The sequence below is a fragment of the Monodelphis domestica genome, chromosome 2 (assembly GCF_027887165.1).
Source record: "Monodelphis domestica isolate mMonDom1 chromosome 2, mMonDom1.pri, whole genome shotgun sequence".
NCBI lineage: Eukaryota > Metazoa > Chordata > Mammalia > Didelphimorphia > Didelphidae > Monodelphis > Monodelphis domestica.
In genome coordinates, this window is record NC_077228.1 from 204,887,737 (window position 1) to 204,896,354 (window position 8,618).

Consider the following 8,618-nt stretch of genomic DNA (forward strand, 5'->3'; position numbering starts at 1 on the left):
CTCTTTTTATGGCAGTTATGTTCTTGTGTATGATTTTATTCCTTTTTTGTGTGCTTATGGTTACATTTATAATAAAATATTTTTAAAAATTTAGCCCCATGTACTCTGAACTAGGGCAGCTAGGTGGCACAGTGACCTGGAGTCAGAAAAATAAGATTTTTTTTTTTTTAAACAGGAAGATTCTTCTTCAGGAGTTCAAATCCAGACTGAGACACTTACTAGCTGTGTGATCCTGGGCTAATAACTTAATCCTACTTGCTTCAGTTTCCTTATCTATAAAACGAACTGGAGAAGGAATTGGCAAACCATTCTAGTTTCTTTGTCAGAAAAACCCCAAATGGGTTCATTAAAGAACTCGACATGACTGAAAACAACACAATAAAGGTCTGACTTAGAAGCATGATATTTTTCAGTATGGGGTTTGACTATGCTGATAACTATACTGAATTAAAGAAATAAGGCTGGCTTCAAACTTGAAAATTATTAACAATAACTTGTGTTGTAGTAGATAGAGGATAGGCTAAGAGCAAGAAGACCTGGATTCAAATTCTGCCTCTTACACATACTGACTGGCTAATTTTAAGCAAGTCACTTAACCTTTGAATGCTTCAGGCATTGAGATCTCTTATAAGATCTCTACAATAGAGGGAGTTTCCTCACCACCATTCCCTAAACCAGTAAATCACTTTATCTTTGTTCTTTCCCATGGTATCAAATAAGCCTTTAGTGATGTGTAAATGGCTGTAACTCTTAAATTCTAACAGAAACAGGTTTGATTTATTAAGGAGAAGATCTGAGAACTAAACTATTATTCTAGACCCTGGATTTGAGCATTTCAGGGAAGACTAAATCCAACAAAACAAATAATGCTTTACTGTTTGTATAGGATTTTACAGTTTACAAATCACTTTCACACAAATCACTGATTACCTCATTTTGAGCCTTTAAAATAGCTCTCTTAGGTAGGTAATACAAATACTATTATATCCATCTGAAAGATGAGGAAATAGGTTAAGAGGTATAGAGAAATTAAGGGACTTCCTAAAATTCCCATAGCTAGTTGAGAGGTGAGACTGGAAAACTGGTCTTCGAATTTCTCATATAGTAGAAAAAACTATACCAAATTACCTCTCAACAAAATCTTGATTAACAAAATCTGGGATGAGTTAACTAGGATAAAAGTGTAGCTCAGGAGTTCCCTCTGCTGCTTCCTTTCCCACAAAATGACAGTTAAAGAAGTTAGTCTAGCAATTAGGATAATATATTTGATATTCCAAAGCCTTCTGGAATCAAGAGTCTAAATTCAGTTCTTTCCTTTAACAAAGCTATCTATATCAAGCCTCCAGTTCCACTAGGGTAAAGAGTAAAAAAAACCCAGAAAACAGTTTTCCAAGATCTGTCAAACAAAGGCTCTGTTTGCTCTAGGGGGTTTTCCCAGCTCCCTTTGGCCAAAGCTCTCTTCCAGCCTCTGAACATGCTCACCTGCAGGCTGGCCCTTTTCCACCTTCAAGGTGGCCTTATTTAAGATGGAGGAAATGACTCTAGTGGATAAGTAAGGGTCCCCAAACTTCAAACACTGTGCTTAAAAAGTCATCTCTTATAGGACAAGTATACCCAAGTGCTAACATTTTCTTCCCTACACCTTGCTCCCAAAGCAGTAATGTCTGGCCCTAGGCACAATGCCCAACTCAGTAAAAAACAAGGGCTGCTCAGCCTTCCTTTGCAACTGGGCTGGGGAAAGCAGCGTGTCACCTACACCCCTGCAGAGATGACTCACCTTCCAGAGAAAGTAATATGCTCACCTAAGCAAAGATGCCTGGAATATGACTAAGGCTTCTATTAAGTTCAGTCTGTGAAATAAATCAGATCTTTGGCTGAGTACAAGTTCACTCTACGTATTACCTAAATCTCACAGTCAAGTCTGGGAGTTCTAGCTCCTGGGGCAAAGGTTTCATTTTCAACTGAACTGAGTCCAACATAGAATTCAACATCCGGTGATCTATTTTTTCTAAAAATTAGGTTCACTTTAAAAATGACTCTCAGTTATCAATAAAGTCTCCTCAACAAAAAACAAAATTTAATTTGATGGGAACATTGGTTGGGTTAAAGCCCAGTATTTTTGTTATGCATTTTTAAAAAGGAACATTTAAAACTAATCCAAAACTGAGATAATTTTTCTTTAAAGGGAAACATGTACTGTGTCCTTCCATCACCACCTGTAGGAATTCAAAGATTTTGAGCTGGAAGTGACCTATTACTAAGGTTCCTTGGGTCCTTTCCCTTCTATCCCTAGCTGCCTTCAAGGTAAGATCGAATACAGGTCATTTACACCTCTGTAGCCTTCAAACTCAAAACCAGGGATAAATTACCTTTTATCTTAAAAAAAAAAAGGTAATAATTTTGGGAAAAAACAAGCAACTTTTTCTGACTTGCAAAATAAGGGAGGCAAAGTCCTATTGTTCTGGCAACAGATACACATTATTTTTCCTTTTATTCGGGCTCAAGTTTGAAGATACTTTATAAAAGATTCATTATCTTTTATTAGGTGGGTAATCAAGTTCCTCATCTGTAAAAGGAGGAGATTGGATTAGAGGCTCTCCAAGGTCCTTTACTTCTCTAAATCTTCTATGATCTTATTTCCCAACACTAATGAGAAGCAAATGAATCAGTTCATGTGAATGTGTTTTGTGGCTATTCAAATATAAAATAGTGAGCATTATTAGCCTTCCATCCTGAAGTTCCAGGTATTTAAATGAAAGTAAATATTCTGATTTAGTAAAGATCTAGATTGATAGGTTGGGAGAAATCTGTCCTATACTATGCACAGATTAGTAGAAAAAGCACTGAATTGGGAATCCGGAAATGTGGGTTCTAATTCTGGCTATGCTACTAACTTCCCATGTGACCCTGTCCAAATTACTTAGATCTTCTGTTCCTCATTTTTTTTCCTATCTGCAAAACAAAGGTAAATCCTTGTCCTCTTCTTATTTAAAAAAGCTACCATGCCAGCCCCAAATTGGAAACTAAGGGGTTGTCCTCATTTTGGGGAGTGGTTAAAACAAATCACGGTATGTGAAAGTGATGGAATATTATTGTGTCATAAATTATGTGTCAAGTTGCAAAAGAAGTTGGGAAGATCTTTATGAACTGACAGTGAAGTAAAAAAAGTTAGGAGAAAACTTTATACAAGGATAACATTTTAGAGAAAAACAACTTTGAAAGACTTTAGGATTCTGATCAGTGCATAAAAAACTAAGAATACAAAAGACTGAAAATGAAAACACACCATTTACCTCCTGACAGAAAGGATATAAACTTAAAAATGAAGAAAAAGACATATATTTTTGGACATGGATAATGTGGGAATTTGTTTTGCAGCCTTTGTAGATATGCATGAAAGATTTTTTTTTTTGCTCATTGGGGGAGAGGGGAAAGATATATTAATTGAAAAATACTCATTTCTTGAAAAAGAAAAATAATAGGCTACCATAAAAATTTGTGATATAAATGTGAATTGTCTTAGCTCTTTAATGCTGTATAATTTTAAGACTTTTTTTTAGAGGATAAGGAAGTCAAAAGGAGGGGGGGGACAAAGGAAAAAGGTGAAGTATAAAATGTTGGCAGCACTAGAAGGGACATGTTTAAAACCTTCCAGTACAACTCCCTTATACTACAGGTGAGGAAAAACTCTAAACTAGAGAGAATAGAATGAAGGAAAATATAGGGCATTAAAGATATTTTTCTTAGAATTAACAAGAGAAATTTAAAACAGAGCCAATGGAAACCCAGTTCAACTGAAATTTTCTTTCCACAATTTGCTAATCTGGCTTACCATTTTCTAAATTATTAGTTTCAAATTTTTGATCATTGCTTTTAAGTAAATTCAAGCCTTTCACAAGAGTATTATTTTAAATAATCATCCAAATACACAGGGATACCTCCATCCCACCTTACCTCACATGGATACAAAGGGCTAACTAACTTTTCTTGAGAGTTCCCAGGCCCACTGTCATGTACTTAAAAAAATATATACCCTATCAATTTCACACTGCTACCATCGAAAGTGCCCATAATGCTCAGATGTTTTCAGTTTAACTGAAATATTAAAATGAAGCAAACAGGAAGCATCAAAAACAACTGCGGTAGTGACTTATTAATCATGAAAGCAGAATTTTAGTTGCATTTTAACCTTTTGCTAGGAAAAATAAATCAGCTTTCAAATGATAGAGTGATTGCTAGGCAAATGTTGCCTAGATATTCATCTAAATGATTAAATGAATTTAACTTTCTTTATATATGAATTTTGATGAAAAAAGCCAAGATTTTTCCTCAAAGAAACAGGTCAACTTCATCAAAGCACGTGGGCCAGCTACAAAGATCTGTTAAAAGTGAATGTACCACTTTGAAACAGGAAAAAAAGGAAATTTAAAGTAACTTTACAAATCAAAGGACTAGAACCCACTATACCTATGCCAAGATCAAGCAAAACTACCCCTCAATGAAGCCCCACAATTCCTTTCGTTCTATCAGAGTATAAGAAAAAAAGTATGTTTTGTTCAACAAGGCAATTTCATCATTCATCTAAAACAAGAGTCGGCAAGAGCCAGGGAACTAATGACCAAATCTCTTCTCAGTAACAAATGACACACACCACTCCAGGCAGTTCACAAAACAGCTTCTCAAATAAGACTCAAAATGAGGAACCAAACCCCATCTGGTGAAGAGGACAGTCTCAACCAAACATTTTTATTAACATGAAAGCTAATTTGGCAGGTCTGGGGGTGTATGATGACACTGTACATTTTTGCTTTCCTTATGGAGGATTGCAAAATCCTTCAAAATTGCTCTTTACAAATAAAAAAACAACAATGCACCTTATAAACTAAAAACCTACTAAATGTGACCAACAGCAGAGATTCCCCAGTCTTTTTGACAAAAGCAACACTTCCTGAAAGTGTAACCTACTGTACTTATATTTAAATTTAAAATACACTTATTTTATTAAAAAAATTTTTTTAAACCGTTACCTTCTGTCTTAGAATCGATACTGCATATTACTTCCAGGCAGAAGAGCAATAAGGGCTAGTCAATGGGAGTTAAGTGACTTGTCCAGGGTCATAGCCTTCCTCAAGAAGTATCAGAGGTAAGATTTGAACCCAAGACCTTCTCTCTCTAGGTCCTGATCTCTAATCCACTGAGCCACCTAAAGTATACTTATTTTAAAAATGAAAACTACAAGGCTGTTAGGTGGCCTCAATGGTTAGAGAACCAGGCCTAGAGATAGGTAACTTCCTGTGTGACCCTGAACAAGTCTCTTAATCTCAGTTGCCTAGGATTTACTGTTATGCCTTGGAACTGATCTAAGGTATATTGGGTTAAAAAAAAAAAAACAACTAAAATTCATTTTGTTTTGAAACCTCTTCAAAAATTATCCCCTTTATGAAAAAATCATGAGTTGATCCTGAGGTCTGTGAACTTGTTTTTAAAAACATTTTAAGTTATATTTTAGCATAATTAGTTTCCTTTGTAATCCTGTGAATTTTATTTTATACATTTATAAACATCATTCTGAGAAGGATCCATAGATTTTATCAAGCTGCTCAAAGGGTTCTGTGACAAAAATAATTAATAAATTGGAATTTGCTGAACTAAAGTCAGCTCAAAAACAAATGAGAACATTAAGATTTCTGGGGGTGGGGTGGGAAACACTACTTACAATAAATCAATTTCATTTAAGGTGTGCATCCTTACTTAAAGACTAAGTTGACTGACAGTGTACTAAATGTTGAGTTTAATGTTAAGATTGCCCATTTCTAAATCAAATATTTCTTCTTCCAAGACTGTGGTCTAGTCAAGAGACAGTACTTTTGAATCTTATCTCTATCACAAATAGGCTGTTACCTTAGGCAAGTTCAGCTTTCTTTTTGTTACAAGTCTTACTCTCCTTGTAGATTGATGTGAAAGACTTGGAAAAGCTCAGTTTAATATATACAATTATTGAGGGCTTACTAGGTGCAATGTAAGCTTTCTGAGGGCAGAGGCCACTATCTTTGTTTTTGGATCTCCAGCAGCCTTGAGACAAGTGACTAATGTTTATTGAATTAAGTCTCAAAGCACTTTGCAGGTTTGTGCCACCTAAAAATAAAATATAATGAAACTGAAAATAAATTCCCTTGCTCTTAAGAATAGAGTATATAGTAATCTACATTATAATAGAGTAGGTGAAATAATGCAGAGATTCAAATGTAAAGTATTACCTCCTTCAAGTTTTTCTGAAAGACCCATTCTAGACAAAAAATGAATATCTCTCCTGAAATAATCACTTAACTGACAAATCTAGGTGGCTCCATGAGCCCACTATCTGCTACCATATTAAATTTCATTTGCATTTACTCTAGTTGTTAAATCACCAGGATGCTTTACAAGTTATCTAGATCTTTGTATTCCCAGGGCCTATCCTAGTGTTTGACTCTTAGTAGGAACACTTGTTTAATAGAACTGAATTCTTTTCATGTAAATAAGAAATATGTTATCATTTTGTTAGTTCTTACTTCTTTTCCTTCCTTCTATTTGTTTCCTCCCTTCTTATTCCTTTGCCTAACACGGGCTGAAAAGTATTCTTTTAACCACCATTGTGGGAAGCACTTTTCTCAAGTTTTGGTGCACCAGGGTTGCCTAGCCGGCCAGGAATCTCTGCTCTGGGACAAGAGAACAGTGTCCCTAACTTGCTATATAAAAACGGTAGTCACCCCACTCGAGTTAGGAATTGGGAGAGGAATACATCCCTCCTAATTTCAAGACACTAAGGGAATCCTTCTAGCACATAGGCAGATCCTCGACTGGGAAGAAAGATGAAGACTCCGCAAAGCTTTGCTAAGGGGGCTTTTGAGGCTCCAGCACCAGGGATCCTGGATGGATGGAGCTGCAGGAGGGAGGATGCTGGGGGAGTAACTGCATGGGATTTTAGCCGGGAACGTTTCTTCCTGGGGCCAAGGACTGTCCGGGTTGGAAGATGGACTCTTGGATAGCCTCGGTTTACGAAGGCAGGTGACTTACCGGGCGGCTCTCCTTGGTTAAGGGGACTTGTTCCCAGCTAAGTCGCTGGGCGGCAGCGCCGGGTTCGAGGTGGGGCTAAGGTATGTCTGAGGGGTCCCCGCTTAGAGGAGCCGAGTCGCCATCCAGGGAGGCCCAGGAAGCGGGGATGTGGTCCTGGGCTGAAAAATGCAGGCCCCCCTGCCAGATGTAGACCTCTGGTCTGTGGGACGGCAGGCGGGCCGGGGCACGGGTGTCTGGGCGTGGGGCAGGCAGCCAGGAGGGCCTCGCCGCCTAGTATCCCGAGGAGGGCCCGGGACTCCGGTGGAGATCCGTACCCCGACACCGAGGGGGAACAATCCTCACTGCTCTGGAGTCGGTGCGCCAGCCTGCCAGCCTACCTACCGGCCCCAAGCGCCAGATCCCCCCAACCGCGGAGCGCTGTGCTCTCGTCTTCTTCCGCCGCCGCCACCGCTGCCCCGCTCCGAAGCCCTCTCCGCTCTTGACGGCTCCGGTCACTAGCCCGGCCCCGCCCCCAGGCTCCAACCTCCGTCTCGGGCCCCGCCTCTCCACCCACGCTCGCCCCGGCGGCCTTCCTTTACCCGCGCTTGTTTCGACTTGTGGGGAGGGGCCCTAAGCCAACCCCACCCTCCGAGGAGAGTCCATTCACCCGCCCCCTCCGCGTCGCCACGCCCCCTGAGAGCGGTGATTGGTGAGAACATGTGCTATGAGAAATGGGCGTTATTTCCGTACTAACGCTTGCAGAAGTTGAGAGATCCAGAGCCAGACTGGAGGTGGTGGCGGTGTTGGCAGCGAGGGTTGCAGCCTGCGGGGGGAGGCTGGGGCAGCTACAATGGTTAGGAACTACACATGCGCAAATTTTTACCGGATGCTTCCTGGAGGTTACGGGAAGGAAGAGTGACCGTGCGCATGCGTGGGCTACGGTTGCCTTGGAAACAAATCGTTCCTGAGGAGCTGGGAGCCTTCTTACAGTTTCTCCCAAACCCCTGGAGGATAGTATGTTTAATAGAAAACTTGCTGGATTTGCCTTCTGGAAAATAGGGTTCGAATCACAATTAGACTACGTGAACTTGCACAAATCATTTTAACCACTCATAGGGTCAGAGATGTAGAGCTGAAAAGGGACCATTTAGTCCAAAGTCCTCATTTTAAAAGATGAGACTCCAAGGTCAAGAGCGATTAAGTGACTTGTTAAAGGTCAGAGAATTGACAAAAGTCAGAGACAGAATTCGAACCCAGCTCTTCCTGACCCCAAAGGCCAGTTTACCATCCATTTATGGTGCCTCTCAAGCAAGTAGTAGTAGACACTTTAAATGCTTGTTGAGGCAGCAACGTGGTGCAGCCGACCTCGAATAAGAAAGACTGGTTCAAATCTAGCCTCACGACACTGCCTGGCTTACTGTCAGTCTCGGTTTTCCTCATGTGTAAAGTGGGGATACATAATAGCACTTGCCTCTCAGCGTTGACTTGTGAGTTTCAAATGAGATAGCATTTCTCAAAACTCTTAAGGTCACTTTATAAGTGCTAGCTATTATTATTTAGTTTCATGCCAACGTAAGCCTTTT

The 8,618-nt window shown here is 39.7% G+C and overlaps 1 protein-coding gene across 3 annotated transcripts in view; it reads right to left on the minus strand.

The window, feature by feature from the left end:
* The window catches only part of MAP3K14 (mitogen-activated protein kinase kinase kinase 14), a 51,291-nt gene extending 43,379 nt beyond the window's left edge, over positions 1-7,912 (minus strand). Inside the window, exon 1 of one of the 3 annotated variants that reach the window (XM_007482487.3) lies at positions 7,790-7,912. The gene's annotated coding sequence lies outside the window, so the exon portion shown is untranslated. Of the gene's footprint in view, positions 1-7,056; positions 7,609-7,789 lie in introns of those variants that run through there. The other 2 variants (XM_007482485.3, XM_001368346.5) reach the window with 2 other exon arrangements.
* Between the last annotated feature and the right edge of the window lie 706 nt (positions 7,913-8,618).